This window comes from Chrysemys picta, chromosome 1 (assembly GCF_011386835.1).
Source record: "Chrysemys picta bellii isolate R12L10 chromosome 1, ASM1138683v2, whole genome shotgun sequence".
Lineage (NCBI taxonomy): Eukaryota > Metazoa > Chordata > Testudines > Emydidae > Chrysemys > Chrysemys picta.
The window spans coordinates 188,195,320-188,217,666 of record NC_088791.1 but is presented as its reverse complement, the minus strand read 5'-3'; the positions used below and the strand labels follow the sequence as shown (position 1 = coordinate 188,217,666).

The 22,347-nt window shown below is 42.3% G+C and overlaps 1 long non-coding RNA gene across 1 annotated transcript in view; it reads left to right on the top strand.

The window, feature by feature from the left end:
* Window positions 1-254: 254 nt before the first annotated feature.
* LOC122174231 (uncharacterized) overlaps window positions 255-22,347 on the top strand; it is a 923,450-nt gene continuing 901,357 nt past the window's right edge. Inside the window, exon 1 of the long non-coding RNA XR_010594532.1 lies at window positions 255-549. This is a non-coding gene — a long non-coding RNA (uncharacterized LOC122174231). The remainder of the gene's footprint in view (window positions 550-22,347) is intronic.

The window sequence follows — 22,347 nt, the reverse complement described above, 5'->3', positions numbered from 1 at the left end:
TCTGTAATTTTAGATGTATCATTTCAGGTATCTTTTCTGGACATGGTTTACCTGCTTGGTCTCTCTCTCTGTCCCGAGAGGGAACAAAACAAAGAGAGCACAAACAAAACCTCCCCCCCAGATTTGAAAGTATCTTCTTTCCTTATTGGTCCTTTTGGTCAGGTGCCAACCAGGTTATTTGAGCTTCTTAACCCCTTACAAGTAAGGTGGTTCCATACCTCTGGCCAGGAGGGATTTTATGTTATTGCATACTGTCATAACTATAAAGGGAAGGGTAACAGCTGTCCTGTGTACAGTACTATAAAATCCCTCCTGGCCAGAGACTCCAAAATCCTTTTCCCTGTAAAGGGTTAAGAAGCTCAGGTAACCTGGCTGGCATCTGACCAAAGGACCAATAAGGGGACAAGATACTTTCAAATCTTGGGGGGGGGGAAGGCTTTTGTTTGTGTTCTTTGTTTGGGAGGGCGTTCGCTCTCGGGACTGAGAGGGACCAGACATCAATCCAGGTTCTCCACATCTTTCTAAACAAGTCTCTCCTATTTCAAACTTGTAAGTAAATAGCCAGGCAAGGCGTGTTAGTTTTCCTTTGTTTTCTCAACTTGTAAATGTACCTTTTACTAGAGTGTTTATCTTTGTTTGCTGTACTTTGAACCTAAGACTAGAGGGGAGTCCTCTGAGCTCTTTAAGTTTGATTACCCTGTAAAGTTATTTTCCGTACTGATTTTACAGAGATGATTTTTACCTTTTTCTTTAATTAAAAGCCTTCTTTTTAAGAACCTGATTGATTTTTCCTTGTTTTAGATCCAAGGGGTTTGGATCTGGATTCACCAGGAGTTGGTGGGAGGAAGGAGGGGGAATGGTTAATTTCTCCTTGTTTTAGATCCCAGGGGGGTTGGATCTGTATTCACCAGAAGTTGGTGGGAGGAAGGAGGGGGGATGGTTAATTTCTCCTTGTTTTAAGATCCAAGGGGTTTGGATCTGTATTCACCAGGGAATTGGTGAAGGTTTCTCAAGGCTTCCCAGGGAGGGAATCCATTGGAAATGGTGGCAGCGGACCAGAGCTAAGCTGGTAGTTAAGCTTAGAAGTTTTCATGCAGGCCCCTACATTTGTACCCTAAAGTTCAAAGTGGGGATACAGCCTTGACAATACATAAAGGTTGTTATCCCTCCCTTTATATTTATGACAGAGAGTGTTGTGGGTAACCCTCTCTCCCTGCTTGATGTGTCGCCTTGGGCAAATGGACAATACATCTGTTGGAAGGAGCTGTTGTGAGTCACTTGGATCAGCTGCTGGTCACAGACACCCAAAGAGCAGGGTCCTGAAAGTATCAACTGCAGTTTGGCCTCTTATGTTAACACAGCTGTAAACAGGGAGGAGTCTGCTGCACTGAGATCCATTCTAAGCATAGTTGAACTGTGGGGTTCCCCCTGGAGTGAGGTGAATATAGGGAAACTTATCAAATGAGGGGTGTACCCGTGCCTTATACCCCCTTGCAGTCCCTTACCTTGTAACTGTGGCAGGATGGTGGAAGTAGGGGTGTTGTAGCCTGGTAAGCAAGTCTAAAGTGGGATGAACCACAGAGTTTCACTGTGGGGGGAGGAATGCAGGTTGAGGCCTGTTAGTGGGAGGGAGAGCAGGCTGAGGCCTGTCACTTGGAAAGAGTACACATGAAAGAGAGAGAGAACAGGTACAGCTCACCCCCTGAGCTGTCAAAATAATATTACGGCAGGAGTCACCAGCTGGTGGTGTTATACAAGCCTGGAAAGTTCGCTTTCTTAGTGTGTGAGTGTTGTGCTTTCTTTGAAGAAAAACCAGTAGTTATTAGTTTTGTAATGAAGTTTAATTCTGAACGCGCTGTTGCAAGCAGCAGGAGAGTTTGCTCTCTGCTTTAATCTCTCTAACTGGAGTCAATTCTTGAGGCAGGGTTGCTGGCTGAGAACAGGACACTAGTATTTTGTCTGTGGTCCTGAAAGAAGGAATTGCCTGTGTTCTGTTTGTCACCACCTCTGGCCAAAGACAGCTGTATATAATGTAAAATAAACACATTGCACTTAGAATATACCAGACTCCCCATCACTGATTTCCCCCCCTCCAATTCGAAGCTGACCTGCAAGGCCCCCCAAATCTGCTACTGCTTGGCACAGAGAAGAACAACAACAATAATAATGTATCAGTCCCTCGTAACTTAATCATGCTGCATGTACATTCACTGACAAAGCAGGCTGTGATCCTTACAAGCGAGAACATATAAGTCATGTGTGTTTCTCCTTCAGAGCACTCAGCTCTGCATGTGCTGTCATCCTGCCTTGTGTATTGAGTCACTGTTCTCTTGGCATGGGGTATGTCAATACTGTCATCAGTGGGGAAAGCCTTGTGTGGAACATGATTTTGTGCTTTGAACTTATGTGGCCAAGCATTTGAGTTATATCTCGTCTAATACTTCCTTTTAAAAGGAGACCTAGTTGTTAAGAAATCATTAAGCAGGAGCATGCAAATTTCTTAGTTCTGCATTCCAAATGTAAACAATATAAAGCATGTTATCCCAGTTAAGTATTAAATTACAAGTGAATAGAGCACATGAGAAGATAGGGACTGGCTAGATCAAGTTGGATGAATATAAGAAAACAAAGAATAAATCTTTTCTAGCATTCTTACAGAAGATTCCCCAGGATTCTATCTTCTTGAAATAATTATAAATTTCTCTACAACAGTTCTTCCAGTGAAGTTGGTACAAATTTTGACATTTTGCATGCAGGACTTTTATTAAATTAGTTCACTTGTAGACATTTCTGTGGTGCTCATCATCATAGTATGTAAGCATCTGTTGAAAAGCCACTTCAATTAACCGCTTTTTAAAAAAAATAAATAAAACAAAACCATTCCCATTTCTCTCTGACTTCCCCTAGGTTATATGGGCAGAAACTACAGTAAGGTAGTACAGAAACTTTTTTTAAAAATCTATATCTAATTAGATCTTCAGTCTAGTATCCAGGGCTGGTGCAGCTTCTAGTGTTTTTCTGCATCCAGAGCTAATACTTTTGAGTGCTAATCCGATTTCCTTTATTTTTACGTTAATTTAATTACGTTCATCACCTCACCCTGGGGATCTACTCTGTATCTAGAGGGTGGCACAGCCTTCACATTCTTTCATCACAGCAAAGTGCTCTGCAGGTGAATGTGGGGGAGAGGTCACCTTTTAAGTCATTAGAAGTGTCAGAATCACCATCAACAGAGAAAAATAGCTAATATGGTGATATTTTATACTTTCTATAGCACCTTCCATCTGAAGCTCTCAAAGTGCTTTGCAGACATGAATTCAACCTCACAGACTCCCTCCTATTTAGTTTAGTATTATCCTCATTTAATAGATGGGCAAACTGTGGCACCCAGAATGACAGCGGTACAGGAACTGGCATTTCCATATCAATGGGAAATTCTGTGATTTCAGAATTTGTTTTCCTTTAGAATTAGAACAAAATGTCAAATTTTGAAATTTCCTGAAAAATGAAATCTTAAAAAAGAATTCATTATGGGTCAATTGAAACATTTTATTTTTATAAAATAAAATTACGATTATGATTTTTTTTGTTTAAAAAGAGTCATTTCATGACAAAAAAATTAGAATGTGCCTTTCTGAAAAGGTGAAAATAGAAAATGTTCCATTTTCAATCTTATTAAAATGCTTTGTTTCAATTTTTTTATCAAAATTAAATTTTGTCGACATCAACATTTTCCCATGGAACATTTTGATTTCCATGAATGGGCATTTTCGGATGGAAAAACGTTCTGTGGGAATGTTTTCTACCAGCTGTACACAGAACCTTTGGCTAACATTTTCAAAAATGTCCACTAATTTTGTGTCCCACAGCTTTTTGTGTGCCCAACTTGAGTTTGTTATCTCAAGCTGGGCATCTTAAAATTGAGGCAACCACAGTTAGGCCAAAATGTTCAAATATATCCACTAACTGATGCATTCAAGGTCATGAACAAAATCTCTGAAAGATCAGAAATAGAAGCCAGATTTCTGACTCCCAGTCCTGAATGTTAGTCGTAAGGCCATCATTCCTTTATTTTAAATACATCGCAGTTAGCTTAGTTTAGTTTACCATAGCTTTTGAGATGATCAGATTCATATTTTTGCTAAATCTGGCTTCATGGTGACAGATTTTAATAGGAAATTACAGGTTTATTTCAAAAGAGTCTCTTGAAAGCAAGTGTACCCATAGTTACTAATTTAGAAGACTGAATGTTCATCAGAACAGGATACCACACATTGATGCTTTTTGAAATAAGCACTATAAAAATCTTCTGAAGAGTTAAAGGTATAATTTTTGAACGTTTTAAAAAGGTCATTATTAATGTTTATTATGGTAGTGCTTAGGGACTGACTGAGAATGGGACCTTATTGTGCTAGGCACTGTTGAAACAATAATCAGCAATCCCTGCCCTGAAGAGCTTACAATCTCACAGACAAGACAGGGTAGGAGAAAGGGCTAGAACAGGGGTTGGCAACGTTTGACATGCAGCTCGCCAGGGTAAGCACCCCGGCGGGCCGGGCCAGTTTATTTACCTGCTGACGCAGCAGGTTCGGCTGATCACGGCCCCTACTGGCCGCAGTTCGCTGTCCCAGGCCAATGGGGGCGGCGGGAAGCGGCGCGGGTGAGTGGTGTGCTGGCCGTGGCTTCCCGCCGCCCCCACTGGCCTGTGATCAGCCGAACCGCGGCCAGTGGGGGCCACGATCGGCTGAACCTGCCGTGTCAGCAGGTAAATAAACTGGCCCGGCCCGCCAGGGTCCTTACCCTGGCGAGCCGTATGCCAAACGTTACCGACCCCTGGGCTAGAACATACAAGCAGAGTGAACAATGTGATGGCAAGAAAACTCTTTTTATTTTTATTTTTGTGTGAGTGGGAGGTTGTGTTAAACTTTTCAATTTCTTGACTTTAAGAAAGTAGCTATTATTATTATGGTAGCATCTGAAGGCATCAGGATAAGCATCTCAGTCTGCTAGGTGATAAACACAAAGTCAGGTTTGAAATGCTATCCCACAAGGGTGAAGAGAAGACAGCCTTTCACACTACTGGAGATGTTGATCACCTTATCAGCCCTCATGCTGCAGGACTGATAGCCTTTTTTATGCTAGTTAGTGTAGCTGCAGATTCAAGTCTTAATCCTTGTTGGGATTTTGTTGTTGAACTGCCTGTCTTGTATGGTTTCTAGAGTTGGCTGGAAACTAGAATCCCCATTCCCTAGGGAATTCTGAAATTAAAAAAAAATGCTTACAGATCAAAACAAAAAATAAATTTTTTGAAATTTCCTACAGAATGGGAATTCCAGAATTTCATTTTTTAAAAAAAAGTCAAAGCAGCATTTCATGCTGATCTTTTCTAAATGTTTCTGAGCCTTCTGGAGCCCCAGAGCTCAACAGGCAGGAAACTAGGCACCTTAGGGACCCGTAGTCCAATGTTTTTGGGCTGCCAAATCGCTGGGACCCTGGGAGCCCTGACTCTCAGGAAGCCCTGGAAGCCTAGGCTGCCAAGGAAATGCGAGTTTGGGAGCAAGGGCTTCCAGGCTTTTGGATCCCTGTCAGCCAGCCAGGTGGACCACCAAGGAGCCAGGTGGGCGAGCTGGCAAAAAAATCAGGAACCCTGCCATCAGAATGTCATTACATCTGACATGTTTGTGCAAATCATTTAGCTTTCAATGAATCTGCATTTTTCCAGTGGAAAAATGTTCTGCTGGAAAATTTCCAAGCAGCTCTACTTATTACCTTTATGCACGTTTTTGGGGATAATTTTGTTTCTGGGGATAGAAATAGAAAGTAAACTCTGGGCTGAATAGGTTATGGGCTTGCAGACTAAAACACAGAGACTGCTGAGCCTTCTGAAATGAATGAGTCTAATGCTGCTATGGTTTCATATGCAGACCTCCCCACTGAAATCAATGGTAGACTCTGCATTGAAATCAATGATCAGATATTCCTGTTTATAGGAGGATCTGCAATATGGTTTGTAGGGTTAAACTCAGGCCACTGTGCTGAATTTTACTGTATATTGAACTAAATTCAAATTGGAAGGGGCAGGGAGAAGGAAAGACTGGGCCTGAAGAGAGCTGGATTCTGTTTGTGTCTACCATAGAATTTGTAGGTGATTTTAAGTAAGTTGCTTAGGCCTCATTCCTGCAAAGGCTTATACATGTGTTTAACTGTAAGACCGATTAGTAATCCCATTGATGTAATTGAGACTATTCACAGTGTATGAAGTTAAGCAAGTATGTAGTCTTTGCAGGATTGGGGCCCTAAACCGTATCTATTGCACATCTGTGACATAGCAGTTCTTAATACTTACCTGCCTCACAAGGATGTTTTAGGGTCAGGTTAGTTAATGTTTGTAAAGTTCTTTGAGATACTTCTATGGAAAGTGGGACGTTATTAGTCTTACTATAAATTATTCACATGATTGCACTTTTGTGGCATTCAGTTCAGTAGAAGACTTACATGGCCAAACTTTAACCTTGGGTCTACCCACATTTTGGGGATTGTATATGCTATCTTGTTTTCTTTATTATTTGGCTCTAGTATTTTTGCTTAAAAATGTTTTTTGTGCCTCCAATATTTTTATTGAAATCTGGAACAAAAACTCAGTAAATTCATCAGGCTATATAGGCTAGTCAAGAATGATTAATGTCATGTGCTGGTTTTGGATGTAGATATGCCGCAGATTGCAGTGATTTGTGGAATCTGAGATTAAATTGTAGCCTGCCTGTGTCCTCCATATATTGTGTGATGGTTGGGGCTGATTAATCATAATCTGTTGCACTTGGCAGACTGTGGGGATTTGAACATATCATGGACTTCCTTTGCATGGATACTATAGAACAAAAAATTAAACTCAAGGAGAGCATTCAGTCTTTCCACTAAACTTAGTCTGAATGTTGAAATGTACTGGCAATTAATCTTAAATTAAGTGATTGAATAGCTAAGCTTACACCCTAGGTATTTATATTAGGAGCTAATCTTGCAGTCTTTACTTACCTTAGTAGTCCCATGGAACTTGATGGGGCTACCACACGAGTAAGCTTATCAGGATCCGGCCTTCAGCTGCAGAGCTGGGGAGATGTCTGGATTTTGAGGGAGGAGTTGAAGCGTAGTTTATTATTTGCATTTTATTAACTCCCCATAAAAATGTATCTGCTTTGTTTTTTCTAGACAATATGTTTACTGGTTTTCATTATTAGCCACATTGCAGGGAAATTATGATTACAGTTGATTGTCAGTTAAATGTTCACGTTGGGAGTGAAATGTGAATATGTTTTCACTGTTCCTAGATTTCAGTGCTTTCAAGGCAGGGATATGTCCTTTCTGTGTGCATGCAGCACCTACCACAACACGGTCCCTTTCCCAACTGATCCCTCTGGTGCTACTGCAATACAAATAATAAATGAGGGTCAACATTTTCAAATGCGCGTGCCTGAAGGTAAGTGCCTACATCATCCCAGGGGTGCCTCCAGGCACCAGTGCAGCAAGCTGTGAGGGCAGCATGCCTACGGGAGGTCCGCCGGTCCCGCGGTTTCGGTGGCAATCCGGCGATGGGTACGCCGAAGGCGCGGGACTGGCAGACCTCCCGCAGGTGTGCCGCCGAAAGCTGCCTGACTGCCGTGCTTGGGGCGGCAAAATACATAGAGCCGCCCCTGCATCATTCATATTTAGGGACCTTCACTGAATTCTGTGGTACTTGTGATACCTTTCAGAATCAAGCCACTTGTTTTTAGGCGCTGAACTCTGGATGTAAGGGCCTAACATTCGCCATTCATGTTTGAAAACCTAGGCTGATAATACAAATAATTGGGTAGAAATAATCTTCTTGTAAGTAAGAGACTCTGAAACGTATTGGACCCACTTTTAAAATGAGAAAAGAAGAGAGTTTGGTTTCAGAGATTTGGTTGTATTTAAGTATTTAATATTTTTCATTATGGCAATGTGTTGATATGGAGTGACGCCCAGGCTTTTTCTCCTGGTACGCTTTCCTTAGTTGCTGTGAGTAGTGCAAATGATGAGACACAGACATAGCTTTTGAAAGTGTTCTCTGCTGCCCCTCCTATGTGTGAATATTTTAAGCCTTCTGCCAAAAAGCATACTATGTAAAAGCCTAAGGAGCACTTAATCTCCACTCTTGTAATTGTACCAGAATGGAGGCTATAGTGGCTCTCACTCTTGCCTGACCGTAGTAATTTGTTGGTATATTCCAGTGGTTTTCAAGTCCTGTACTGCTCCAGGTTCATGCATGGTGCTGACAGTGATGTCAGTGTAAGGGTTACACAAAGGTGAGGGAAGAGTAAACACTGTGGGTGGAATTCTGACACTCTGAAGTCAATTGGAGTTTTGTAATTGATGTTAGTGGACCCAGGATTTCACCCTTTACAAATGACCTTAAAGATTTGTTCTGGGCTAAGATTAGGCATATAAACCTCAGCCTAGGATGTCTATTTTTTTCTAACATAGTTGTTTTAGATCTTTAGGCCACTGGTAATTCACAGGAGTTAAAATGCATGAGTGGGAGGTACTTGAGTTCACCAGGGAGGTGTTAAAATACTGTAGCAGCCCAGGACCATTAAAAAAAAAAAAGTATTGGGTGGGCCCTGATACTGTGCTGAGCTCTGCATGGATGAAATCTCACTGACTTAAATGGGGCTCTAAATGAGCACCAAGAACTCACTGAAGAATCGGGAGGCCTTAGTTTGCTTTTTGTTGCTCGTCTAATGTATTGGTTTGTACCACTGTTTGAAAAACAATAGACGTGTATAAAAGACTCACACGCACAAACAAAAAAAGACGTACTAAACTATCTCTTTTGCTTTGGGTGTATTTTGGAGAGAGCTTGCAGCATAGGAAGACTGCATTTAACTTTGTTCACGTCTTCAATCAAAGAGATTGCAACCAATTTCTACGCTTCACTGGGGACATTGACTGAAACCTATTTTGAAGGGAGTGATCACAAGGGCTGGGAACTACCAGTCTTCTATTCATCTCTGGTGCTCTTCTCTATCCTCTGCAGCACTTCTGTAGGAGCAGAAGACTGATGCCATCTGACAATGGTTCTTTTCCATTGATAACGTAGCAATTTTCAAATAAAAAGGAAACACACTCTGCCTTTTCACTAGTAATGTTCTGTTCTACGTGGATTCTTATACCACCCTCATTACTACAGTATCTGAGCACCTGACAGTAGTCTGCCGTAATCCGCCATGTTATCATTTAGTCATTACAAAGTAAAATGCTTTTTAGAATATTCTTTTGGAGGCAGGTAATCTTAATGTGAGCTGCTTGCCACCCTGGACTGTGTGAGAATCTCCCACTTGTGTCAGTTGTAGCTATAGAACGTGTCCTAAGGTTCAGTCTGTAGTTAAAGAAATGTAGAAACAATTCCATTTTGTGAGGAATATGTTGTGCCAGTATCAGCTCTATAATGTCAAAAATTGAGTTGAGCAAATTTTCAGTAATACCTTACCCCCAAAATGTTAGTTTAAAATCTCCTTTGAACTTCTGTATACAATTATTTGTCTACCTTCCCTCTCCCCCCGCCATACAATAATTCTGTAGTCTGAATATTTATTGATATGTAGACCACTTATTTGTATCACAGCCTAAGACCCTGGTAATTCAGTGAGCTCTATGCTGGGAGAACCCTCTGCCTGCATGGAGCTGTCGGATCGGGACCTAAATTAGCAGTCTTTCTTTCTTCCAGGTCATCTCTGCATTTGCTTGCTTAAATGGTAGATAGTAGGCTAATCTCATTCCACCATAGCTTTAAAGCTCCCATATTTGTAATCATTCCATGATTTGACTCAGTATTGCTGTAGTTAACAGGAATACTCATTTGCAAAGTAAGCAGGGTTTGACACGCATTGTTCTAAGTGGAGTGAATACTAAATTTCTGAAATATCTTGCCTCTGAAAGGTATTTTAAATATTTCTCTCATGCATTGTATGAGGCCAAAGATGATGATCAGACTGGAAATAAGGCATACATTTTCACCGTGAATGTAATTAACCTTTGGAACAATTTACCAAGAGTCGTGGTGGAGTCTCTTTCAGTGCCAATTTTTAATCAAGATTGAATATTTTTCTAAGAGATATGTTCTAGGAATTATTTTGGGAGAAGTTCTATGGCATTTTTTTTATAGGGGGTCAGACTAGATGACCACAATGCTTCCTTCTGGCCTTGGAATTTATGATATAATAACTTGGCATAAAAAAGTTCTCATCAGAGTACTTGGCTTTCTGTTCTGCTCTTTTTATTCAAATCAATCATTTTATAAAAGTGATACATGGTATGGGGTCTACTAGAGACTTTTTGGGGTCTATACTGGTCTACCAGAGACTTTTTGATCTTCCCTGTGGATTCTGTTTATAAATTACATGTGCTTGGCTTTTAGCTGTCCTCTGGTGTCCGTGCCTTGTCGTGGCAGGACAGCTTGTGTGCTCTAATGATCCCCAGAGTCTGTGTCAGTGGGGGTTTTTTGCTCCTGGTAGGTTCAACCATACCGGATTGGTCTGTGGGGGAGGGGACAGACAAAACAGATACCCAGTTCCTCCCAGTTGGGGGTTAGGCACAGGGCTAACAACGCTGTCCCATAAAAACAAAATATGTTACAGAAACAGGCAACGGAGAAATTGACCATTACTGTGTGTGATGGCCTTCAGAGTCAATGACCCATATGACTGCCAGTGATGAAAGCCGAAAGGAAGCCACTGGCATGAAGACTGAAGTGCTCAACAACAAGGCAAAAAACAAACTTGTTTTTTGGAACGTACGGACAATGTACGAAACAGAGAAGCTAGCTCAGGTCACAGCAGAGATGAGACGCTACAGCTTACACATCCTGGGTGTCAGCGAGAGCAGACAGATAGGATCAGGAAGATTAACAGCAGCCTCGGGAGAAACTTTGCAGTATTCTGGACAGGATGATGGACGACATCATGAGGGTGTTGCCGTCCTTTTGAAGAAGGGAGTGGAGCGTTTCCTGCTTGAATGGAAATCCAGCCGCAGCAGACTTATGAGAGCCAGACTGAAAGGGAAACATAATAATAATATGACCCTGATTCAGTGCTATGCTCTGACAAATGACAGTGATGAAGAAGTAAAGGAGAAATTCTACCTTACACTACAGGCGGAGTTAGAGAGATTACCACACCACAACCTAACTATCATCATGAATGCCAAGGTCAGTAAGGACAAACAATGACAGAACAATGGGAAGACATGGGTGTGGCACCATGAATGAAAACGGAGAAAGGCTTGTTGATTTCTGTAATATGAATGACCTAGTCATTGGCGGAACCGTATTTGAACATCGTGAAATTCATAAACTGACATGGTGTTCTAAAATTGCAGAGATAAGAACCAGATTGACCATATCCTGATCAATGACAAATGGCGATGCTCACTGACAGATGTGAAAGTGAAAAGGGGTGCAGATGTTGGCAGTGACCACCACCTTGTGACAGCCTCCATCAAGCTAAAACTGAGAAGTGTGGGTCCACCAAACAAGGGACATAGATGTTATGATATTGACAAGCTAAAGTCCCTTGAATACAGAAAGCCTTCGTTCTGCAGCTAAAGAACAGGTTTCAAGCACTTGCAGACCTTGATGAAGAGGAGGGGAATGCAGATCAGGAGATCAACAAGAAGTGGGACAAAGTAACAATTTATAAACAGAGCAGTGAAGCCTGTCTAGGCTACAGGCAGAAGAGAAGGAAGGAGTGGATTACACCCAGTACCTGGAACTGCATAGAAAACCGACTAGCCCTGAAGAAAAAAGTTTTAGACACAAAATCCCAAAAGCTAAAGCACAAATACCACAAGTGATTTTGCAAGGCACACAGGGAGGTCAAACGCCTTGTGAGCATGGACAAACGGCATTATATTGATAATCTGGCAACATAAGCAGAAGATGCAGCTGCTCGTGGTGAACAAGAATTCATCTACAAAATGAGGCGGCTTATCAGTGGTAAATGGCAGACACCAACAAACACTCTCATCAGGAACAAACAAGACCACCTACTAACAACCGAAAAAGAACAAGAAGTGCGCTGGATAGAGCATTTCAAAGAATTGCTGAACAGGGAGCAACCTAAAGAGGAAGCAAACATCCAGGAGGCAGAAGAAAATCTTGATATCAGCACAGACACCCTAACTAAGGAAGAGATCAGTCAAGCCATCAAATCCTTAAAAAAATGGGAAAGCTCCTGGAAAGGATAAATTGAATGCAGAATTGTTCAGGGTAAATCCTGAGCTAGCACCATCTATCCTGGCCCCTCTATTTACATCAGTCTGGGAAAGGGAAAAAGTGCCAGATGAGTGGACCAATGGGGTTACAGTGAAGATACCAAAGAAAGGAACTCTCAGTGATTGTAATAACTGGCATGGTATTACACTTTTATCTATGCTGAGCAAAGTATTGTGTAAGATCATAGTCCAGCATGTATCAGAGGCAGTTGATAGCATTCTTAGAAAAGAGCAAGCAGTTTTTCGGAAAGGGCGTGAATGCACAGACCAGATCTTCATTCTACAAAACATAATAGAACAGTGCTTAGAATGACAATGGCAACTCTACATAAATTTCATAGACTTTGAGAAGGCTTTTGATAGCATTCACAAGACCCGCCTAACTATGGCGCATTCTATGGGCATATGGAATTCCTTTCCGTATAATCAACATAATCAAAAGCTTCTATTTCAACTTTACATGCAGTGTTGATCACAGTGAGCTCATTTTTGAAGTCAAAACAGGAGTACATCGGGGTGTGTCATGTCTGCAATCCTCTTCAACATTGCCATCAACTGGGTAATGTGGCGTACAACACAAGACATGCCAAGAGGCATTAAAGGGACACTCTTGAAGACCTGGGCTTCGCAGTTGATGTTTGTGACGTTGCAGTCTATATTATTTTATAAAAATATGCTAATGAGTGAATATAATGTAACTGGAATATGCTTCATGCAAAAGGTCTCTTGTAAGGTATCATTACAAAGCTTATAATCTACTGAGTATGTTCATCCTATTTCTATAAATGTATCACTTTAGTTTCTAAAACTAGAAATATGAAATATAACTCTGAGGGCCTATTGTAATTATGCAAAGTGTGGGCAATTAATGGTGGTTTGGAATCTTGACAGCTCCCATCAACCAAGACAATTGACTGTGGATGATTTTGTTTGCAAGCAAGCCTTCCTGTGAGTCAGGCTGGGAGGAATGAAGGCTTGGAGTCTTACAGTGACATGTGATCATGTCACCTGAATTGGAATCCATCTTTAACCTGATGCTTTTCCAGTGAGGAGGGGTGGGAATCCAGAAAGACAAAGGATTCCCGCCTTATGCAAAAGATATATAGGTGGGTGGAACAGAACAAAGAGGAGCCATCAGCCATGAGGAATCCCCTAGCTACCACCTGAGCTGGAACAAGGGCTGTACCAGTGCAAAAGATTGTGCCCAGACTAGGAAGGTGTCCAGTCTGAGAACAGAAACTTATTGAAACTCTAAGGGTGACATTTTCCCTGTATTCAGTTGTATTACTGTATTAGGTTTAGATTTGCGTATTTTATTTTATTTTACTTGGTAATTCACTTTGTTCTGTTACTACTTGGAACCACTTAAATCCTACTTTCTGTATTTAATAAAATCACTTTTTACTTATTAATTAACTCAAAGTATGTGTTAATACCAGGGTGGGGCAAACAACTGTGCATACCTCTCTATCAGTGTTATAGAGGGCAAACAATTCATGAGTTTACTCTGTATAACAGGCCTGCACAACTCGTAAAGCAGCGAGAGCCATATTACTCCAAAGAAAACAGCTAAGGGCCAAAACCCACTGGCCCCCCGAAATATCCCCACCCCAGTGCCGCCCAGCCCCGCCGAAACATCCCTCCCCTACCCCAGTGCCGCCCGGCCCCGCGGAAACAAACCCTCCTTCCCCAGCACCGCCCCACCGAAACCGCAGTATTGAACCTTGGTAATATGTTATAGCGGGCCCCTAAGGTAGTATAACTAAGGTAAAAGAAAAATGTCTTTTTGCTAGAAGTAGAATAAGATCTTCCCCCCCACTTTGTAATCAATTGCCTTGTTGAATGAATGAGGTGTGAATGAGGACGGCTTGGAAGGCAGGCACCTCCAGACAGCTGCAATCCTTGGAGAGGGGATGGGAACTAGACCAAGGACAATCAAACCTGTCAAGTGGGCTGACTAGAGAAGAGAAGACATACTGACGGCCTCGGGGGTTGAAAGCAAGCACCTTCCTTTGGGAACACCCTCTTTGCAGCATTGGGACAACCCGCAGCCCAGAGAAAAGCAGCAAAAAGGACCAATTTTTATGAGAGCAAGATCAGTAGAACAGGTCAGCCACTGATTCGCTGCTTGCCTCCTTGCCCCCCCCCCCAAGTATAAAGCCCCCCTGCCACTGCACACCCACTCAGCTCGTCATCCCTCCAGCCCCCCCCCCGGCTCACCTACTCACACCCCGCCACCTGCTCATCTCCTCCCCTGCCCCCCCGCCACTGCCCACCCGCTCGGCTCGTCATCCCCCCAACCCCTGGCTTGCCTACACATCCCCCGACGCCTGCTCGCCACCTTAACCCCCCTCTCCCACCACCAGCTCACCTGCCCCCCGCCACTGCCCACCACCCGGCTCGTCATTCCCCCACCCCCCTGGCTCGCCTACTCACCCCCCCCACCTGCTCGCCTCCTCAGTCCCTGCCCCCAGTGCCGCCATCAGCTCACCTGCCTGTCTGCCGCCAGCTCACCTGCCTGCCCGCCGCTGGCCTCTTACCTTCTGCCGCTGCCCCCGCCCCCTGCTGCTGGCTCACCTTCACTCCCCAGCCTGCCACTGGCCTCTTCACCACCCCACCCACCCGCCAGCCGGCCAGCCAGCCGGCCGGCCAGCATGCCAGCCATTGGCTCGCCCCACCCTGTCGCTTGCCTACCCACCCCCTGCAGACCACACAGTGAGCCCACATGGGCCACATGTGGCCCGCAGGCCGTATGTTGTGCAGGCCTGCTGTATAAGCTTTATCCAGGGTTAAATAGATTTATTTGGGTTTAGACCCCATTGGGAGTTGAGCATCTGAGTGTTAAAGATAAGAACACTTCTGTTAGCTGCTTTCAGGTAAGCCTACACCTGTTAAGGGACGTGATTCAGACCTGGGTCTGGGTTTGCAACAGGCTAGCAAGTCTGGCTCAAACCAGGCAGGGCACTGAAGTCCTAAGCTGATGGGGCAGGGAAGCAGGGGCAGAAGTAGTCTTGGCACATCAGTTGGAGGCTCCAAAAGGAGGTTCTGTGATCCAACCCGTCACAGTGTTGCTCTCCTATCACGTTCCCAACTAGGATGATCAGACAGCAAGTGTGAAAAATCGGGACAGGGTGGGGGGTAATAGGAGCCTATATAAGGAAAAGACCCAAAAATAGGGACTGTCCCTGTAAAATCGGGACATCTGGTCACCCTATTCCCAACACCATATACAAGAAAAAAAACTCGACTCAATGCATTCAGCCAGCAAATTGGACTGAAAATCAACCATAATAAGACAGATACCATGACCTTTAATATTGCCTCAGCATCACCAGTAAGGATAGAGGATTATGTTCTCATCAATGTAGAAACATTCACATACTTTGGCAGCACCATCAGCCAGGATGGTGGAACAAGCCAGGACATCCAGAACAAAATCAATAAAGCCAGGAACACCTTCAGGAGCTTAAATACAGCCTGGAAATCATCAAAATACAACCCCAAAACCAAACTCAAGATTTATCAGAGCTGCGTACTTTCAGCACTACTTTATAGTGCAGAATGCTGGGGAATGAGAAAGTATGACATGTCCAAACTGTCTTCATTCCATACAACCTGCCTCAGAAAAATCCTCCGAATCTTTTGGCCCAGAACAATCTCAAACCAAGATCTATTGACACAGTACAGACAAGAGGATCTGAGCACCATCATTGCCATCATTGTGTTGGAGATGGATCGGTCATGTGCTTCGGATGGAAACTGATTCCATCACCAGAGTAGCAATAAGATGGACACCTGAAGGCAAGTGAAAATGAGGCTGTCCGAAAACAACATGGCAAAGAGCTGTGGAAGCCGAGCTGAAAAACCTGGGGTACAGCTGGGAAACTATTGAAAGACTTGCCAGAAACAGACAGGATAGAAGGAGCTTCGTCACTGGCCTAAACGCCAGAGGCGTAATGGGAACATGATGATGATGATGGCTTTTCAGATCCAAATGTTCTGGATGAAATGAGAACAGCTGATCTATTTTGGATGGGAGCACTTAAAATTGCCGTAACATATTGAGGAGTTCCAGGGCCACAGAGCTCCATTGGTTCTTTAATATGTAAAATTGTCTCTTTCTCTATACCAAAAACACTATTCTCAAAGGCCAATATTCAAAAGGGGGTATCTATTATTAGTCACCGGTACTCAGATTTAGGCATGTAATCAAAAACCTAATTTTAAGAAATCCATGGCAATGCAGGGTACTCAGTGCCTTTGACGATCAGGCACTTTTAATTAGGTGCCTATTGCTTAGGCATCTAGGCTTGAACGTTTTGGTCCAAATACATTTGTTTATAGAAATGCACTTCTACGGGCTAATTTTTATTAGGCAAGATGTTTTCGAAAGTGACTAGTCACTTTGGGTGCCTCCATTTTTGGGGGTCTAGCTGGGAATACCTTGAAGGGCCCTAATTTTTAGGAGGTGTTGAGCACTCACCCTCTGAAAATCAGACCCCTTCACTGGTGTTTCAAGTTGGGCACCTAAAAATGGAGGCTCCCGAGCTGACTAGTCACTTTTGAAAATCTTAACCATTGTGCATGTTGAGGAATGGTTGAAAACTAATCCACTCATTTAAAATGAATCCCAGTACTGTATTGTTTATGAATAGAGAAGTTCCTTTTCTATAAAGACCGTGGTGCATAAGTCACATATTCAGTTCCTGCACTTAAAAACAAAGTCTTGCATCCCACCTTTATTAAGATTTCTTGAAGTATAATAGAAAATTGGTGTCCTTTCTTTTCTGTAAGAAAAGTTTTGGTATGCTAAGATAAGTGTCTAGTCCAGCAACAGATATTACTAGTTAGAGTTTATAGAGCCATTAGCTATAGACTGGCTCCAAAGAAGAAACATAATTTGTTGATTACATGTTTAGTTAGTCTTGACCAATTTATTTTGGATTACCCTATTGGAAGACATCACTGAGGTCTGGATAGTCAATGGAATTAGCTGAATTTGGGGTGACAAATGTTGGTTGCCTTTATTGTGAAAATAGAGGAGGTAGGTAACATTATCAGTCTACATCAGATTGCTTAGAGGTCTGAAAACTATAAGGTCATCATTCCTTTAGGAAACCAAAGGTTAACAGTGAAATTGTGAGATGTCTTTTCATTTTGTTGGATAATACAGTTGCAATCAATGACCAGAGGTCTAGCCCCTCGTCTCTTGTGGATTTTTGACCTAGTTTTAAAGCCACTGCATAGCCTAGCAGTCTTTAAACTATTCCAGGCTCTAGAGAGTATTAACTCTTACCTCTGACAGCAACACTGAATTTTACAAAAAAAATGTTAGAGGCTATATATAAGTAACCCTGCCTAATAACCAATAAAAATTCATTGGATTGATTAAGCTTTAGCAGAAATATTGTAAAAATTCAGCCAAAACAACAATTTCTGATAAGCTTCATAGTTCACAAAGGCTAAAATCCATTCTAATTTACAAAAATAACAGCTTGCATTGGAATAGGTTTCTGTAAACGTATTTGTTTATCTCCAGACATAATTAATGTAACCGAAGAAGGATTAACTATGGCTTGAGTTGTGTTGCTGTTGCAGACATTTTGGACTGAATTATCTTTTGGCAATGTTTAGTCCTATTAAAGTTTGTTAGTCAGATTTACTTGATTTAGATAATTATATACCATTTTCTGGTTTTCCTTCCAAATTGTTCCTAGCGATCTGTCAATAAGTAAAGCTCTAAAGAAGACAGCTGAAGTCCTTACAAGAGGATGCAAATATTTTTATGTGTAATATTTAAATTTTAGGGCAAAAACTATACCTTTGTTTATGATTCAACTTTGTTTCCCCAGGATCAGCATTAAAAAAACTCTCATTTTGTGAAATTACAGGGATTGGGGTTTTCATTCTAATACCAAAGTGGGTCTTAAAGTAGGGATTAAAGTAATACATGAGCGTTCTTAAGATTTGAGACTAATATTTGATTTAATTACTTGTTGAAAACCTTTTCAACCAGACCAACAACTATTTCTTTGATCTATGGAATTCTTCATGTGATGGATGAAATGTCACAGCTAATTAGGACAAATAATGGTATCCATGGTAATGGAAAGCATATACCGAATGGGCCTGATTGACTACTCTGTTGTACCACCAGTGTGACTCTGTTAATGTTAGTGGAGCACCACCAGCATAAAATGGGAGTAATGAAGTCATGAACTGAATAGTTCCTTCAGCTTCATACTGGTGGTTGAGCATATAGTTTACAAAGTTGGGGATATTCAGGATCTAGGTTTTCAAATTCTAGGCCAAGATGCATCTGCAACATGGAGCTTTGCTGTGCAGTTGGAAGCACTTATGCAGACATCCTGTCTCTTCCCCTACGGTTCTGGTTCTGCCCCCAGTGGAATCCAGTGAGTGTTTGCCCTTGATTTGATATTGGAGGAGGCAATGCCTTGGCATTGATCTGGCTTAAACTTGTGAATAGACTGAAGTGAGTGTAGGGACCTTGACATCTAGAGAGACTGATCTGGCTATTTGCTACAGGGCAGCATCTCTGTATGATAGTTGTGAAACAGAACTGTAGCAGGGGAGAAGATATGGGATCCCATCAAGGTAAAGACAATTGTACATGACAATTCAGAAAGAAGCCCTGGTGGGAACTGTGGTATATTGAAAAACTGTATTAAAATTGTAAGCTAGCATTTTAAATTAGGGGTTTTTCCCCCGATCCTGCTTGCAGGCGAGGAGAGCTTTCTAGGGAAACATGTGAACAGCATTCAGTTTGAAACCAACCAGCATACAGTAAAGTGAGGTGCGGTATCCCTCTGTTTTTAGGGAGCAGCCTGCTTTGTCTCTCTCTGTTTTAGGCTTATGTATGTTAGGGTTCTGAATTCTAAGGAATAGTGTTATGGTGCAACCTTCCAGAAAGAGTATTTTATATTTTTATCTAGCTTCTCTTTGTGTGTGCTGTGAACAAAACAGTAATCAAACCAATATAGGGACCCTAATTTGGTCCCAGCTTTCCCCCCCCCCCCCTGCTGGAATTATACTGGAGTTACTGAAATCCTAGGTCTGTAGTTACCCCCATGCCACAGGTAGGGGTGGCGGGGTGAGAATCTAGCATGCTGCTTTAGAGGTGAAGTTCTCTATCCCCTTCCCCTTTTATACTGGGCCAAATGACCCCAGGGACAGTCTGTCTGATAAGTAGATGATTTACATAGATGTATACTATGTTAACCTGAGCCAGAATATGCCTTATTTTTGTAGCAAAGGTAACAGATTATCTACTTCTCCTACTGTACCTCTCTTCTAATAAATTTTAGATTCTGTTAAGAAGACATGAGATGGAAACGTCACTTATTAAAGCTCTCCAAAAAGCCATTCACCAAACACCAGCACCACAAATTAAATAATTTATAGTGTGCACCTTCGGGACCAAAACCCAACATACATCTCTTAGAATGCCCTGTTCCAAATTCATTAATAACTATGATATAAGGGCCAAACTGCAATATCTTTATTCTCACATTGAGTAATACCCTATTCCACACCTAGCCCTATTAACTTCATTGTGACTACTCATGCTGTAAATTATTCCTTGTCAGTAAGGGTACTCCACTCTGGCCCTAAGAAAGTTAAAAGATGCTTGAGGAAGTTCTATTATACATGCAGTGCTGTCCTCTATTCTTCAGCTGGCACTTAATACTTGTGCTATTCCACTTTTTTCATCTCATTCATAAAGGTTAGTGTGATAAATCAGAATGCAAGCACTCCATCTAAGATGGGCTGGAGCACAATAATTAGTTCATGTCTAATTAGTAATATCTTTAAAGATGATGTAATCCAAGTTTTATTTGGGCAAAGGGTGAGACCTGTCTCCTCCTCTTCACCTGTCCTCTTCCTGTTGGATGGTAAATAATAAATGAAACAAATTAACAATGGCATTGCCAATCACTTATCCACATCTGCTAAAAGCAGGAGAGATCCAGTACAGTGGGCTAAGTGTGGAATCAGAAGCTAAGCAATGCTCCGTGCTCTCCTAGCTTGGACACTCAGCTGCCTCTGTAGTCTTGGGTAAGTCATTCCAACTAACTACATGTTTCCCCCCTAACTGCCTCTGTTTTCAATCATTTTTCTAAGAGTGTTATGAGACTTAACAAATTAATGTTTGAAAAGTAGCATGGGTCAAAAGCATGCATTCCTTATTCAGGCAAAGCACCACTGAAGTAAATTAAGTGATTTGCTGGAGTAAAGGCTGTGGAATTTGGTCCTACGTTATCACCGTGTGTTTGAAATGCATCAGTTCATAGTAAAACATCATCAGAGATATGCTCATGCAATACATGGATGCCTGATTTGTAACTCCTTAAAAATATGGATTTGGCTGTCACTGCAAGTGGATAAATTTCATCCTGCACATTAGTGCTTCAGTCCAACCATCACTGAATTCAATGTCAGTCTTCATTGACTTCAGCGCACTTTGGATCTGGTCCTAGCAGAATATGTGTTTGAGTACCAAACATGGTTAGAAACGGTTTACATCTGTCTGTCCATAAGACCTGTGGAATAAATACTAGTGTATATCTCCTATACCTATGTGATCTAAATGAAGTAGGACCTACTGTATTTTGAAGTGAAATTTTGTGAAATATTGGAAACACATTACAGTCAAATCTTGCTTATTTTACTCACGTGAGTAATCCCATTACTTTCAGTGGGACAACTCAGCTGCAAAAGGTGAGCAGGATCTGGCCCATCACTAAAAATGACTTAATTTTTTCTGTTAAACACTTTTTGACGGATAATGGCATCTTTTCTTGAACAAATGATTTTGTGGAATTTTTTTTTTTTGGATGAAAACCAAAATTTCCCACTGAAAAGGGAAGAAAAAAAAGGAGGAGGGGGAAATAAACCACGTAAATATTTCAGTTTTTGAAACGCAAAACATTTTTATTTCAATTTTTTGGAGGAAAAAACTATTTTTGTGGATATTTCTCCCCAAAATTTTACATAAAAATAGCTAATATTTTTCATAACAAAAAGACAGATAAACTTGCAGCATGTCCCTATGAAGATGACCGATGTACTGATTGTCTTAGAAGTGTACTTTAGAAATAAGTCATTTTCATTAATCCTATTAGTAGATTTTGTTTTGTAATCGTGTTGTACATCTACACTGAAATAAAAAACCCATGGCACCATGTCTCTCTGCCTGGGTCAGCTGACCTGGGCTTGTGGGGCTCGAGCTGCGGGACTAAAAATAGCTGTGTTAGACCTTCTTGGTTGGGCTGGAGGGAGCCCCAGCTCTGAGACCCTCCTTCTCTCTCCTCCCATGTGGTTTCAGGGCATGGGCTGTAGTGTAGATCCCTTTTACGGTATGCCTACGCCAGGGGTCCCCAATGTGGTGCCCACGGGTGCCATGGCACCTGCTGGGGCATCCATGTGCATCTGCCTACTGGCTGCCAGACAAGCAGCCATCAAAATGCTGCCATGAAGTGGCAACGTCAAGAAGCGCTAACGCTGAAATGCCGCCGAATTTCGGCGGCATTTCGGCAGCGACGTCTCTTGATGTTGCCTCTTCACAGCGGCATTTTGGCGGCTGCTTGTCTGGCGGCCACAGTCCTCGGCGGCTAGTCATCCGGCGCCCGTCCCACGGAAAAGGTTGGGGACCACTAGCCTACGTTGTAAACTAAGCCCGGCCTTTGGCTCAGGTTTGAGCCCAAGTCCCCCTTCCTTCCACACATAAATCAGTCTGACTTGAGTCAACAAGCACTGAGGACCCAGACCCTAGAACCTAGTTGGGGGAGGGCGGGGGTCAGGCCTGAATTTGGCTATGACTTGGATCCAAACGCTATCATTTTGCAGTGTGGACACAGGTCAAGCCGCAGACCCAAAAGAGATCTGTGTAGTGCAGTAAGGCTGTGTTAGCATGACTGAGATTTGGATCCAGCAGTTGTTTACAATGCTGTATGGGCTTGGAAATGCTGAGTCCACAACCTGGTCCCACAGACCTGGACTTATTGTGCAGTGTAGACATACCTTTAGATGGTGACATACTTT